The sequence below is a fragment of the Chenopodium album genome, chromosome 6 (assembly GCF_948465745.1).
Source record: "Chenopodium album chromosome 6, dcCheAlbu1.1, whole genome shotgun sequence".
In the NCBI taxonomy this organism is placed as follows: Eukaryota; Viridiplantae; Streptophyta; class Magnoliopsida; order Caryophyllales; family Amaranthaceae; genus Chenopodium; species Chenopodium album.
In genome coordinates this window covers 13302441-13316280 of record NC_137839.1, presented here as the reverse complement: position 1 = coordinate 13316280, position 13840 = coordinate 13302441, and the positions used below count along the sequence as shown (strand labels likewise).

The 13840-nt window shown below is 33.0% G+C and overlaps 1 long non-coding RNA gene across 2 annotated transcripts; it reads left to right on the top strand.

Annotated features, from left to right (window-relative positions):
* Positions 1-6812: 6812 nt before the first annotated feature.
* On the top strand, positions 6813-10635 carry LOC145634627 (uncharacterized). Of its 2 annotated transcripts, none has more exons than XR_014113452.1 (4): positions 6813-7257; positions 9196-9272; positions 9781-9827; positions 10221-10635. It is a non-coding gene; the product is annotated as an uncharacterized LOC145634627 (long non-coding RNA). The 2 variants fall into 2 exon arrangements; XR_014113451.1 differs by having other exon boundaries at positions 10238-10620.
* The last annotated feature ends 3205 nt before the right edge of the window (positions 10636-13840 follow it).

The window sequence follows — 13840 nt, the reverse complement described above, 5'->3', positions numbered from 1 at the left end:
AATACCGAATCCGTGGATGAGCAACAACAATTACTCGTACCTGAGCTGCTTCAATTTCTGTTTCCTGAACCTGATTGTTATATGACAGAGGTTTCAGAAAACAGACGGCGACGAAGAATAGATCCGACTTCTGGAAAAAAAATTATTCTCGTAATTCAGAGGTAGTGTGACCATTTCTACTGCCAAATTTTCATTGAAGTTGATTGTATTTGAACACAATTACCATAATCTAACCCTAATTTTACTGCCCAATTGAAATATCAAAAACCCCCAAATTAATTTACACTTACATGAACCCTAATTATTTACAATATGAAATTGGGTTGAATTAATAACAGAAAACATGCAATTTCAATTATACTTAGAAATTGTAACATAATCACGCAAACAATTGCAAAAAATTACAACAGAATTCATGAAAATTGCTTACCTTTTTGCTGTTTGTCGTCGAACAGTTCAATTGATTCAGGGCCGAGTACAATCTTCAATAATTTGATAATTTGAGGATGTGAGATTGTTAAGGATCACCCAAAATCAGAATTTCTGAAGAAAATGGCAAAAAAAACTTCAATCTTCACGAAATAGATGTAGAAATGAAGAAGTTAGGTTTAAATCAAAGGGAAATCGGGAGAATTTGGGGATAATTTTAAAAACTAGCTGTTATGGCGGGTCCCACTGGCGGTTTCCGTCACCGGAGTTAGGCTTAGGTGGGAAAACTGATGTTTAATTTTTTTATGAGGTGGTACAGTAAATCTTTTTTTTGGAGGTGGTAAATTCAATAAAGTCGTTATTTGAAGGTGGTAAAAATCAAAATTTCCTAAAATTTATATGAAATATCCAAAACAGTAAATTATATCTAAATTTCATTTAAAATTTGACCATAAACACTTATTGATCCATAAGTAGAATATTAGAAATACGAAAAACAGTTATGTTTGAACACTAATGGATTTAGTTCAATGCATTTGACAATTAAAATAATATCGGTTCAGAGGCATGGAGTACATTAAATTAAAAAGAAACAGATGTAGCATAAAACTTGACTAAAACCTCTTTCTTTTCTTTTTTTTTTTTTTTTTTTTTTTTTTTTTTTTTTTTTTTTTTAAAAAAAAATCATGTTATTCTTTTTAATGTATAAACAATTTTATTATCCCTCAAAAAAAAATGTCGATCTAAAATGCATGGCAGTGATGGCACAGGTAAAATAAATAAATAAAATAAATAAAAAATAAATAAAAAAGAAAGAAAAAGAAAAGTGGTGCACAGAGGGCTAGGCCCCAAGAAAGACACATAAAATGAAAAATCTGATGAACAAATCATAGCATATATAGGCATTCCTATGATATCATCACATAAAAAGGGACTTGAATCAACTCAAAATTGTTATTTTGATTTACACATTGATTTGTCAGTCAATCTCCAACTAAATTTGTCTCTCGATTAAGGCTCTGTTCTGTTCACTTTATTTCCACTTATTTCAGGGTTAATAAGTTCAGATAAGTTGTGATAAGAGTTAATTAGGGCTGCTAAGTTTAATTTATAACTAAAATAAGTTCTAATAAGGGTTAAGTTTAGATAAGATCAGATAAGTTAAGATAAGTTCATATAAGATCAGATAAGTTCAGAAAAGTAAAAATAGGTGAATAGAACACCCCGTTATATGGTTGGTGGACCTCTACAAGCCAATTTGTTTCCTCTAGTAGCTTCTTACATCCTATAAGACATTGTGTTACTAGAAACCATGACCACTACTGGACTATCGAGTTGGACCTTGATAGGTTATCGTACACCTGTCAAAAATAAATTCCTAACAAACCAACTAACAATGTAGTAGGGTAAGTAGGGTCGAATCCACAGAGAGATGGCTATTTAATATAGCTTTCAAGGTATGGAGAAACTAAACTATGTCACGAAATTGGGATAGAAAAATAGTCTAAATTAAAATAGAAATAAAACAATTAATAAAAAGACATAGGGTTATGGTTCACCATGTTTATAGCTTTAAATCTATCAAATATCAATAACAATTCAATCAATCAATTATCTAGAGCAATTGCTAAGCCTACGGTCGGGTCTTAACGCTCTCAATTCAACATATGCAGTACGGTCGCTAACATAATCAGAATTGCTAATTGTAGGGAAGCCTCTAAAAGTAAGATCTTTCGATTCATACTCTTATTAACAATAATTAATCAAACAATTGATCAGGTTGCAAGATTAACAACAAAACACTATCAATTAGAGAAATCAATAATCAAAATATTAAAATTATCAATCAAGATTCATCATATAAACATGGATTCCCAAACCCTAAAAATAAAGGAAAAATTGAAAACAATAATCCCACCTTTCGCCCATCTGCTCAAAATAATCCCACCTTTTCGAATTCCAGAAATAATCCCACCTTAACACCCCATCTTCCCAAAATGAACCTTTTACCGGATTATGAAATTAGTAACCTGTTTTAGAAGGTGACTTGACACTTGTCACCTTTTAATTGGTCGTCCTAATTTTAAATAATTAAAAAAAAAAACAAAACAATTAAAAATAAAAAAAATTCTCCCAACCCCACGACCACCCCATCATCACCACCATCACAACCCCTGCCGCCACCCCTTTATCACCACCATCACCTCCATCACAACCCCTGCTGCCGTCCCTTACCACCATCACAACCCGAAACCCCGACCCGAAATCCCCACTTGAACTGGAAGAAATAGAAGTCGGCCGGCGTGTGGATCTACAGCAAAACAACCTCCTCCCCACCCAACCCACGAAAACCACCTCCACCCCCGATTTAGGCAGCAAATTCCGGCGCTAATTTTTTTCAAATTGGAGGCGTTGATTTGTGGGATTATTTCGTGATTGTTGGCGTCGAACTCGAATCGGAGTTTCTGGGCCCGACGACGAATTACTTCACACACCAAGAGGAGGGAATCGGGGAAGGGGAAGTGGAAGGGGAAGGAATCGGGGAAGTGGAAGGGAGAAGGGGAGGGAATCGGAGAAGGGGAAGTGGAAGGGGAACGGAGAAGGGGAGGGAATCGGAGGAGGGGGGCTGGTCCGGCTGTTCTACCGGCTGGGGGTTGTGATGGTGGCGATGAATTGAAGGGGGTGGTCATGGGGGCAGTGCCAATGGTGGGGTGGGGTGGGCTGGGTTAGGGTGTTTGGGATATTTTCTTTTTTTTTCTTTTTCCTTTGTTTAATTTATTAAAAAAAAACAAAAACAAAAAATTTACCTGTTTAAACGGTTGTAAGTAAAAAGGTTCATTTTGAGCAGATGGGGTGTTAAGGTGGGATTATTTCTGGAATTCGAAAAGGTGGGATTATTTTGAGCAGATTGGCAAAAGGTGGGATTATTCTTTTCAATTTTACCAAAAATAAACTACTCAAACATGGAAGAAATAATTAAAACTAGATCTAAGGAATAAAACATAATTAAAAACAAGAAATAGAAATAAAATACCTCAATGAATTCAAATAATAAACCCAAGAATCATCCATGGAAGAATCCATGGAGATGCTATGAGAAACTAGGGTTTGAGAGAAAACTGAAATGAACGTAAAATAATAAAAAGCATAAAAAAGGCATAAGGGAAAAATAATATCCCTTGAGTATTTATAATATTCTAAAACTAATCTAAAGATAATTAAAATAAAATAAAATCAGAAAAATAGCAATTACAATAGTCGTGATACGATTGGTCGATTGAAAGAGTTATAATTGATGTAGGATTTCTCGTGGCTTGCGCGCACACCCCACCCATCGGGCGATGGGTGGCCGATGGTCGGAACGACACTCGACCGTCGGGCGATGGAAAACCATCGCCCCAACCAGCAGCTCACGCTCGAGCGTACATCACGTCCATCGCCCGATGACTAGGTGATGGGTTGGCAGCTTCGCAGGATTGACTTCAAAGGGCTGTATCTCGCGTTCTAGGAACCATATAGGGGCGTGTGACCTAAAATGGAAAGATATTCAAGTCTAGTTTCCAACGCAATTTGAATCACCTCAATCCAATCTGTAGAACTCAAGTTATGATCAAAAGAGTGAATAAGAGTCAGTTTTACCACTTTGTAAAACATCGTTTAACTTCGTTTCTAACTCAAATTCAATTCCGAAAAGTGCGTAACGATCATTGTGGATGCTATTTTCATTTCTAATGCATAAAATCCTCATAGTCAACATCCACAAACATGAGATCTTCGATTAATAAGCTCAATTCATCGACTTTTCATCTAAATATCATCCGAATCAACTCCAAACACTTCGAAAGCGTCCAAATGACTATAAAATCACCTGAAACATCAAGACAAACACAAACGGAGCGTAATAGAGAACAAAACAAACAACTTATGCATTTGCGTCCTAAAAAGCAAGAAAAGACCTAAAAAGCTAATATAAACTTAGCATAAACGTGCCTATAAACTCTATATAAATATGATTTATCAAATTCCCCCAAGCTAAACCGTTGCTTGTCCCCAAGCAACACTAGACTCAAAACGGAGAAACAAGACCAATAAGACTTCCAGGGAACCAGAATAAGATCGACCTGACTCTCGAGCAAACAATCAAAGCAAAGTTATTAAGACCAAAATCTAGCTCGGATACAAATAGAACCACTTAACATCACGATCCACAATTGAAACCAAACTTGGTCACAAACGATTTCCCAATCAAGCTAGTTGTTGCCGCACACCTTGTAGAATATAAATATTTGATGCGACATAGGGTAATTTGACGATAGCAAGAGATAATGTTCACTCAATCACAAAACAAACATGCCGATCAAAAGGACTTTATAAGCTTGTAATGGGGCTAAGGTAAAGAGGTAGGATAATATTTTAGGAAAATGCGAGTAAAAAGCCAACTTGGGGAGCAAAAACTTAAACGCGATCAAATAATGATCTAACTCCGATTGACATCACCAACTTTCTCCAAAACATTATATCGAGCCAAGATTGAAATTAATTATACATCGTAATGAATAATTTTTTTTCTTTCTTTTTTCCTTTTTCTTTGCCTTTTTCTTTCAATTCTTTTGGCTTTTTCAATGAATTACATATAAACAAGCTTTTTATTTTTTTTTCTTTTTTTTTCTTTACATCTTCAAGTAACATTTCTCAACTATAAGTACAACTTTTTTTTTTCAATCTTTACTCCATCAGGTTTTGCATAAATTGAAGCTTGACACACAAACGACACCACATCAATAAGCTCCCCAAGCTAGCTAGACTTGGGAATAGTAATAAATGGGGCTAAAGAGGCTTGTAATGTAGCTATATATCAATAAATGGGCAAGACATAAACATGGGTGAGCAAAAAGGGAACAAATGTATCTAAATATCATCTGAAGGCTACCTAAAGAACGTGGCCTTTATCATATGCGGCATGCGTGAATCATAATCAAATTACTAATAAATTTCAAGCCAAAATCATTTAAATAACAAATTGCATCAATCACACAAACACATAGTAAGGTGACCTAACAAGAGAATTGGCTAGCTATACTTGATATGGGACAACCAATCTTCCACAAACCATTCAATTGATTCACACAATGTCAAGCAGTTAGCAATGTATAGCACAGACCGACTGAATTTTAGAATTATAACTAAGATCAAAAGAAGCTCAAGAGAGTCAAACCAAATCCGTACACGATTCGAAGTCAAAATATAAAAGATAGACACAAGTATGCACTAGCAAAAATAACTAAAAACAACTTAAAACACTAAGAAAGCAATACATTGTTTTTCGTTGTATGTAAACTCCCACTCCTAATGAATGTACAAACCATACAACACCTAAAAAGCAATAAAAAATAAACTAAACTCAACTAACATGCACAGAGTAATGATGGAAATCATCCTCCCCCAAGCTAAACATCACATTGTCCTCAATGTGAACAAAGAGGAACTAAAGCATAAATAAGGGAGAGGCATAACTCACAAAGGGGTGGGTAAGCGAAGGGAGCGTCAAATGTATAGACACCTCCACCACAATTGGTAGTTGTAATTGGGTAGCCGACATAGCCAAGAAACTTAGCTATGTTTGTACTTAGCAAAAGACGTCATCACTAGAACACACATTAGCATTATTATTTAAATAATGAAAAAAATGAAATGAAAATAGGAAGTAGAAAAAAAAACAGAAAGAAAATTGGGTTGCCTCCCAATTAGCGCTGGTTTTTAAGGTCCCGCACGACCCTACTCAATTAGTCAATCGGAAGAATCCAATGCCTTGAGTAACTTATCATACGCCCCTGCAAACATATCATTGAGCACCACATATGGCTTGATAGCAAGCACACTAATCTTAAAATACATGGGGCTAGAAAAAATAAAATAAAAATAATCGAAAAAAAAAAGTTAAAATAAAAAAGAATGTATACACCTTACCCCTGCTTGCCCCTTAGGCAATGTAGACCTTTTTGAATAATCATCAAGGTCCACATGACCAAGTGTATCATGAAATGGAGAAATTTTGAGAAAGTATGGAGGATTCACTAGTAGAAAAAATGTTATTTGTAACGCCCTATTAGTAACTGACATAAATTATGCAAGTTACAATAAGAGTATTAATAACTAACATAGATATTGTGGGTTACAAATAAATTATTATTAATAACTGGCATAACCAAGGACAGTTACAAATAGTATATCAATGGTAGGCTGACCAACTATAAGTAAGGGGTATAAAAAAGGACAGTTACAAATAATAAGTCAAACTTTATTGACCTTATTAATTAATGGTAGTGGGTTTCATCAAGGTCAGTTACTAAATGTTCTCGTTTATTTTATTTTATGTAGTATTTTATTTTGAGAAAGTGCTAAACTAAAATTTCACGAAATTGAAAACTTCTATCCCGCCGGCTACTAATCTCCCATACCCTCATTAGCTGCTACATATTCCATTAGTTCCTCAACCTAAATCCCGATAACCACCGTTTGTTGCTCTGCTGCGAATTTCCTTTTATATCTTCCCAAAAAGAAAAAACCCTAATTATTTGCTTCCAGTTAGCAAATTATCTTCTCAACTAACCCACAATTCTTTGTCATCTCTAATCATTTTTCTATATATTGTGAGGCATATATATACGATGTGAATTTCAGATTGAATAAGTACTACCCTTCAAAAATTGCTAAAAGCTATTCTCTTAATTAGGCTTCGGGGTTTTTAATTCATTGTTGTGACTCTAGGATCCACCGTTTATCTAGTTTGTTGGAGAAAATTGATCAAGTTCAAGCCCAAAAATTCTTGTAAGTTGTTTAAAGTTTTCAATTTTAGATTTATAATCTTCAATAATTATGGGTTGTTGGAGTATTGTTGAATTTGTTTGGTATATGACTGTCAATTTAATCGTAAATTCTAATTGTATTCTAAATTTTCTTGCATTCTGATTTTAATTTTTGGGTGTGATTCTTTGGCATGGTTTTACGGTCTCTAACTTTGAATGAGTGACTAGCGTCTTTCTGATTTTCTTTCTTCAAGTTATATTGTTTAAGTAAGTTTACTTAACTACTTAAAATAGATTTGATTATCAATGTTAATTTTCAAATTAAGTTATATTAAGGTTACTTATTTGCTATATTTACTCGAACAGGGTTTTATTTTCTTTGCTTTTTTTTTTTATTTTTTTATTTTTAATTTCAAATATATGTTTGCGTTTATTGGCCTTTAGCTGAATCAAAATCATAATTGTCACTTTGATGATTTTTCCATCTAATGTTTGATTTAAGGCAATTAGTTTAATTATAGATGACTCAACTTGTTCTCCCTTGCAGAATTAAGAGTTTCACTATAAAAGTATCAAGTTAGACTAGATATTTATGCTGATGTTAGTGATTTATTTAACTAAAATGTAAAAAACGTTACTGCTCTAAGACTATAGTTTTTTAGAGTAACGAATTATGTTGTTGTTAGTGATCACAACATGATGATTAATTGGGAAATTCATGCTTCCTGTGTATTTATTCCACTTGTGAGGATGTTTCATTCATGGCTAGACAATTTTCTAAGTTACTAGCCGGTTGTTAAAACACGAGGTTGACAAAAGTCGATCAATTGGTTACTTAGCCCCCGTTTTTTTTTTTTTTGTTTGTTTTTGGTGGGTTTTAGTTAGTTGAATCATTAAATGTTGTGTAGTAGTAGGAGTAAGGTCTAACGTATACTTCACTAATGAGATTAATGATAAGCTAGAGAATAGCATAAAGAATGAGGTAGTACATATAAAATAGGATGTATGTGCTGTGCTGTACTAATCTCTTTTTTTTTTTTTTTTTTTTTTTTTTTTTTTTAGAAAGTTGTGCTGTACTAATCAAGCAGAATTAGAAATTAATTCTGGCAATATTAGAAGATGAAGGTATTACAGAATTAGCTCTTAGAGTGTAAGATGAAATATTGCACCCTTAAATGGAAGCAAGTAGGTGGTAATTGAATTGTACAAGATAATTAATTAGCATAATCGCTAAAAATTAATATTCAGTAAATTGAGAGATTATGAAGGGCCATTTATTGGCCAGCTTGGAAGTAGCATCGTGGCAGAATATGCATTTGATGTGTGTTAATATTCAACTTTTTTCTAAAATTCTATACCAAGTTAAGGTCTTGTATTTTTGGTTTAAAGTATGAATGTATGATATACTTTTTGTAATGTACCTAATAAGTATAAGATATTCAGAACATCAGAAGGGTCAAGTTTATAGTACTCTGTAGGAAAAAAACAATTTGGAGGTCAATTCCATTGGTGTGTATGTATAATTTTATTGGATTCCTAGACACAAAAGGTCCAAAGTAGACACATGTATGTTTTATTGTACTTAGGAAATTAATTAAAACAAGGAAGAAAAAAAGGGTTATTAAGTAGTAAGGTCTAACATCAGAAGGCTCACTTAGATTGAACCTTTAAAGTACTTGGGAAATTAATTAAAACAAGGAAGAAAAAGATTCTCCTAGTGCCCTCTCCCTTATGCAAGTAGTTTTAAGGAATTTTATAATTTTGAGTGAGGTATCAAATGCTAGAATTTGCAGTTAGTTTGAAGTTTCGCCGCCGACAATTAACTTGGGCCATGTTTTTTTTTTGGTGTCAAACAAGTAAAATGCTTGTTTGGTTAATGAGCTTTTGTTTCCAATGAGAATTTTCAGCATTTTAAGTCGTATAACTTGATGTTCTTAGTTTATGTTTGTATTTGTGTCAGAAAAAAGGCCAAACTTGATAATGAATGGGTGCAGTGTGACAAATGTAGGAAGCCATGCTGTGAATCTACCTAAAGAGGTGATGAAATTTCCTATAATGATTTCTTTGTTTAATTAAAAAATGTATGGAGTAAAAGAGTTTCTAATTTGTTGCTTTTCTAGTCCACCATGAGAACACTAAGATGACATGTCCTTTATAACCCATTTTTTTACAGTAACAATTTTGTTAAATTGCTAAGAAACATCTTTCTTCTAGGATGACTTGTCCTTTATAGTTGAAATTTGGTGTTTCATAGGATACTTTGTGCTCTATATCTTGAGATATTGAGATTAGTCCCATCATTTTTTTTAATTTTTTTTAATGGATAGATCCTATCATTTGGAGCATATACTTGTGATTATTAGATTTGACTAGGTTATAACCATATAGAATTATCAATATTTGTTTACTAACATGATTAATTTCTTTCTTCTAAAAGAGATAGAAATTAACTGAAATTCCTAATCCTATATTGGTTTCCTTTGTTTTACAGGAATTTTAATTTACCAAAAGTTTAACATCTATTTTTCCTTTTTGTAATTAGCAGGAAAGTGATGATTTTATTTGATACTTTGTGCTCTATATCAGATGTTGGTAAGATCCCATTATTTTGAACATATACTTTTATAGTTTAATTTTGCATCTTCCTTAGCTATTTCTATAATTTCTCTTGGTGAGGTGGATGCTCTTGGAGTTGGGTTCTATTTAGGTGATTTCCCCCATCCCACCCAACTTAATTAGTTTCGTTATGTTGTTCCTTGCATGCATCATGAATAGTTATCCTGATTCTATTCACATAACATTTAGACACTCTTAATACTCAATGTCTTGTAATCTTCTCAAGATTTAATAAGTTAAGAAATCCATTATCACTACTTGAGTAAGTTAAAACTCTTATCGTTGGAACCTTTTAATTAAGATATCCCATGAACTCACATTCTGGAAATTATTTAAGATTAATTAGTCTTTGTGATAACAATTTGGCAGGATGGTTTTGGATGCAGGGTTCAATATAATTTCAAGCTTATTCTACAAGCACCTTCAAAAGGGTGAATGACTTATGATGAGAGGATGATTTCTACAAGCATTTCTCATATTGTTCTGTTTTATAAATCATAATAATGTTATATTTTGTTTAGTTCAAATCACTTCTTATCACTCTGTTTATTTTAGGATGACATATGTGTCCTTTGTAGTTGAAAGTTGGTAACATATTTGTAATCGACAAGTACATCATTTTCTATATTTTATAATTGATGATGTTGATCGATGTCGATTAAATTGGACATTACGTGGTTTAGATTAATACTCATTTTATTTATTACTGTAAAAAAGTTGGGTTAATAATTTATGATGCTTTACATTTAAAAAAAAAAATGTAGCGTGGGTAATGGCAGTAGGGGCATCTCCTACTACTGCCATTTTAATTTTTTTTAATAAAATAAACGGCTATTTGTAACCGGCGTTTAGATTTGTCAGTTACTATTACCCTAATTGTAACCGGCGTAACTTAATGCCAGTTACGAATAGCATGCTTTCTAACTTAGAAAAAACTTTTTGTAACTGACATTAGGTTAAGCCAGTTACTAATAGTACATTATTTGTAACTAACATAAGTTGGTTACGAATAATTTTCACTAGTTGTAACGGTGGCATTCGCAACCAACAATGTCAGTTACAAAAAGTCAATTTCGCCAGTTACGAATAGCATTTTTTCTACTAGTGATTTGACATAGTGAATGAAGGAACTAGATCAAGCCTATGGGTAAATGGGATATGAAGGGGAGATGGGTTAGGCTTAACATAAATGTTTTTACCTTCAACTTCACCCTCATGAATAAGCTTGTCAACAAAATTTTCGACTACCAAAAAAATCCAAAACCATTGGTTTCTCAACCAAGGACTTCACGATAATTGGTTGTTCTTCCTTCTCCACTACCTCTATATCATCATTCCAAAAACTTTCACCATCAGAATCATAAATAGATGGGAAATTATTCTCCTCTATTATACTTTCATTTGACGAGGAGTAAATATCATGAGTCAAATTAGCGCTTTCCTCCACTGAAATACAATCCTCAAAACCAATATCATTATCATCATGTATCACCTGTTGGTTAGTATATTGTTGCACAGCAAGTAATTCAATAGATTTTGAAATACGTTGACAATCATGCATCAATTCATTAAGCTCTTCATGCTGATAAACAATAAACTCATTCATCATATTAAAAAGTTCCCCACACTCCGATGAATTGGGTTGAGTATAATTATCCACTTGAGGTTGGTAAGAGGAATTAAAATCAGGCATATAAGACTCACTAGGGTAATAAGAAATTTCACAGGAATTCATGCATATATTTTGTGAATTTTGATAATCATATGATGTATCAAACATAGAAAAATAAGCATTACAATACCCGGAATTATAATCATATTGCCCCTTATAATTAAGATCATTCATCCCATACGAATTATAACCATACCACTCCATGAAAACACAATAAGAGTAAAACAAAAAGGAAGTATATATAAAATAAAACAAAAAGGAAGTATATAAAAAAAATAAAAATTATATACAAGTTTAGTTCAACCAAAAATAAAAGTTAAATCAAATTAAGCCGTCTCCCCGACAACGACGCCAAAATTTGATAGGTTGTCGTACACCTGTCAAAAATAAATTCCTAACAAACCAACTAACAATGTAGTAGGGTAAGTAGGGTCGAATCCACAGAGAGATGGCTATTTAATATAGCTTTCAAGGTATGGAGAAACTAAACTATGTCACGAAATTGGGATAGAAAAATAGTATAAATTAAAATAGAAATAAAACAATTAATAAAAAGACCTAGGGTTATGGTTCACCATGTTTATAGCTCTAAATCTATCAAATATCAATAACAATTCAATCAATCAATTATCTAGAGCAATTGCTAAGCCTACGGTCGGGTCTTAACGCTCTCAATTCAACATATGCAGTACGGTAGCTAACATAATAAGAATTGCTAATTGTAGGGAAGCCTCTAAAAGTAAGATCTTTCGATTCATACTCTTATTAACAATAATTAATCAAACAATTGATCAGGTTGCAAGATTAACAACAAAACACTATCAATTAGAGAAATCAATAATCAAAGTATTAAAATTATCAATCAAGATTCATCATATAAACATGGATTCCCAAACCCTAAAAATAAACTACTCAAACATGGAAGAAATAATTAAAACTAGATCTAAGGAATAAAACATAATTAAAAACAAAAAATAGAAATAAAATACCTCAATGAATTGAAATAATAAACCCAAGAATCATCCATGGAAGAATCCATGGAGATGCCATGAGAAACTAGGGTTTAAGAGAAAACTGAAAAGAACGTAAAATAATAAAAAGCATAAAAAAGGCATAAGGGAAAAATAATATCCCTTGAGTATTTATAATATTCTAAAACTAATCTAAAGATAATTAAAATAAAATAAAATCAGATTAATAGCAATTACAATAGTCGTGATACGATTGGTCGATTGAAAGAGTTATAATCGATGTAGGATTTCTCGTGGCTTGCGCGCACACCCCACCCATCGGGCGATGGGTGGCCGATGGTCGGAACGACACTCGACCATCGGGCGATGGAAAACCATCGCCCCAACCAGCAGCTCACGCTCGAGCGTACATCACGTCCATCGCCCGATGACTAGGTGATGGGTTGGCAGCTTCGCAGGATTGACTTCAAAGGGCTGTATCTCGCGTTCTAGGAACCGTATAGGGGCGTGTGACCTAAAATGGAAAGCTATTCAAGTCTAGTTTCCAACGCAATTTGAATCACCTCAATCCAATCTGTAGAACTCAAGTTATGATCAAAAGAGTGAATAAGAGTCAGTTTTACCACTTTGTAAAACATCGTTTAACTTCGTTTCTAACTCAAATTCAATTCCGAAAAGTGCGTAACGATCATTGTGGATGCTATTTTCATTTCTAATGCATAAAATCCTCATAGTCAACATCCACAAACATGATATCTTCGATTAATAAGCTCAATTCATCGACTTTTCATCTAAATATCATCCGAATCAACTCCAAACACTTCGAAAGCGTCCAAATGACTATAAAATCACCTGAAACATCAAGACAAACACAAAACGGAGCGTAATAGAGCACAAAATAAAAAACTTATGCATTTGCGTCCTAAAAATCAAGAAAAGACCTAAAAAGCTACTATAAACTTAGCATAAACGTGCCTATAAACTCTATATAAATATGATTTATCAGACCTGTAGCTTTGTTACGCCCATATTGTAAATGGTTCTTTCCCTATGTATCCCTAAATAATTATTTTATTCTCCATATACCTATAAAACTTTTCAAAATCACCATATACTTTATTGGGATATTATCATATATTAGGAAGATTTGATAGAATATTTTCATATATTTATCTCATATATTTTAGTTAATTTCCTAAGATCTTACGATATCTTTTGACACGAGGACTAGGACTTTGTAAGTCTATATATTCCCAATTATAATCAATGAGAAGGCAAGCAATTCCATTCTAATATTTTCTAATTCTCTCTAATTTATCATGGCATCTAGAGCAGGTTAATTTTTT